Source organism: Oncorhynchus mykiss, chromosome 8, assembly GCF_057628025.1.
Source record: "Oncorhynchus mykiss isolate SJ-2025 chromosome 8, ASM5762802v1, whole genome shotgun sequence".
Lineage (NCBI taxonomy): Eukaryota > Metazoa > Chordata > Actinopteri > Salmoniformes > Salmonidae > Oncorhynchus > Oncorhynchus mykiss.
The window spans coordinates 28,577,206-28,579,801 of record NC_143029.1 but is presented as its reverse complement, the minus strand read 5'-3'; positions in this window follow the sequence as shown (position 1 = coordinate 28,579,801).

The window sequence follows — 2,596 nt, the reverse complement described above, 5'->3', positions numbered from 1 at the left end:
ACAATCATACACAGGTAATACAGAGTCAATAAAGTCTTATTACAGGAAGTAAAACTCATTGCAGCACTAACATTTAGCTCTGTTCTACTGGTGTCTATTTGACTTATGTACTGTATATACAGTGAGTGTACAAAACATTAGGAACACCTTCCTAATATTGAGTTGCGCCACTTTTGCCCTCAGAACAGCTTTAATTCGTCAGGACATGGACTCTACAAGGTGTTGAAAGGGTTCCACAAGGATGCTGGCCCATGTTGACTCCAATGCTTCCCACAGTTGTGTCAGGTTGGCAATTCTTGATACACACATTGAGTGTGAAAAACCCAGCAGTGTTGCAGTTTTTGACACACTCAAACCTCTGCACCTGGCACCTACTACCATACCCCATTCAAAGGCACTTAAATATTTTGTCTTGCCCATTCACCCTCTGAATGGTACACATACACGATCCATGTCTCAATTATCTCAAGGTTTAAAAATCCTTCTTTAACCTGTCTCCTACCCTTCATCTACACGGATTAAAATGGATTTAACAGGTGACATCAATAAGGGATCATAGCTTTCACCTGGTCAGTCTATGTCATGGATAGAGCAGGTGTTCCTAATGTTTTATACACTCAGTGTATATATGATAGGTGCAGTGAAATGTGTTGTTTTACAGGGTCAGCCATAGTAGTACGGTGCAAATTAGGGTTAAGTGTCTTGATCAAGGGCACATGGACAGATTTATTTTCACCTTGTCAGCTCGGGTATTCAAACCAGCAACCTTTCGGTTACTGGCCCAGCGCACTAACCACTAGGCTACCTGACACCAGACCTATGACTCATTAATGTCAACATTTCAGCGTAGTTACTGGAGGAGAAATCACTAAAACTGTCAATATAGCTCTGCTACTAAACAAGGGTAAGTCTTTAAAAGTAACCTCCTTTCTTAGGGCATTACTGACACAAGAGGCGAGTGTGACTGAGTGAGAAAATGGCTTCCAGACTGTTTCTCCCAGAGGATCTCTCCTGTCCTGTGTGCTGTGACATCTTCAAGGATCCTGTCCTCCTGTCATGTAGACACAGTTTCTGTAAAATCTGTCTGCAGGAATACTGGAAAGGGAATGAGTGTAAGGAGTGTCCAGTTTGCAGGAGTGGATCATCAAGACACAAACATCCATGTAACCTGGTTTAAAAAAAAACCTGTGTGAGGCCTTCTTACAGGAGGGAGGTCAGAGAGCTTCAGAAGAGTTGCGCGACAGTCTGCACAGTAAGAAACTCAACCCACTGGTCACCCGTGCGTCAATCTAAGTAACACAAAAAAAAACCATCAAAATCTGTCAGTTTAAGCTAGAGCTATTTTGCATCTCAATCTACTGCATCTGGCTACGGAGGCCTTCCGCATCTGCGGTGGAAGATGGCCGAGCTACAGCTGTTTGTCAGACCATGAGACATCCCGAAAATCAGTTCTCTCACGAAAACGTCTGTAGCGTCTATTAATTTGGCTACTATTATGACCACTCTATGAAAAGGGGAGACTCTCACGAACACGATGACGGGACTCATCTGAAGGTAAAAAATATTTCCTGAGCTTTCTTATATCTTGATGCTCTTTTACCATTTATGGATGTGTATTCAATGCAATTGAGGTATTAGTAGTAAAGGCCAAATTCAATATTTGATCAAATCATTTTTCTATATATCTTTTTGATACCTAAAAGGGGTCCTAAAATGTAAACTCAAATAGCTAAGTGATCCATGGTATGACCATCTTAGACTTTTAAAGGTTGTAAGCGCTGTGAAGATAATTGTGCACCCCTGAGATATGACACTGACTAATTCAATCTTTCAGTAAAGAAAGGTTTTATTTCAGGCTAAACTCAAGACTGGACTTTGGACCTCAGAGGAAAAGCTGGAAGTCTCTACTTTGACAAATAAATCATTTTATTCAGTCCATCCTTGCCTGGGTAATTCATTTTTAAGCTTAATACAGATTTAATAGATTATCAATATAGTATATAGATATGTACATTTAGGGTCTGATTCTCTGATAAATTAGGCTTAACTGTGCTGTTCCACTGTTACAAATACAGGTAACTGCCAAAATAATGCATCTTAATAGGGCAATGGGCCACCACGAGCCAGAACCGCTTCAATGCACCTTGGCATAGATTCTACAATCTGTCCGGAACTCTATTGGATACCCTTCTTCAACAAGAAATTCCATAATTTGGTGTTTTGTTGATGGTGGTGACGCTGGCCATGTCCAAATACCCATAATAGTGTACAATGTACTTAAACTGCATCGTATGTACTCCTCTTCGCATACTATTTATGATGTAAGGTTTAGTAAAAAGTATGCAGTTTGCCACGGGCGTAGTGTGCTACTTTGCTATTGGATTGGGACAGGGAGCTGTTATTCTCTGATCCTGATAATACTGAGGACAAAAGGAGGTGCAACTCAGGGCGGCAGATAACCTAGTGGTTAGACCGTTGGGTCAGTAACCGAAAGGTAGCTGGATCAAATCCCAGAGCTGACAAGGTAAACTGTTGTTCTGCTCCACTGTTCCCCAGTAAGCCGTCATTGTAAATAAGAATTTGTTCTTAACTGACT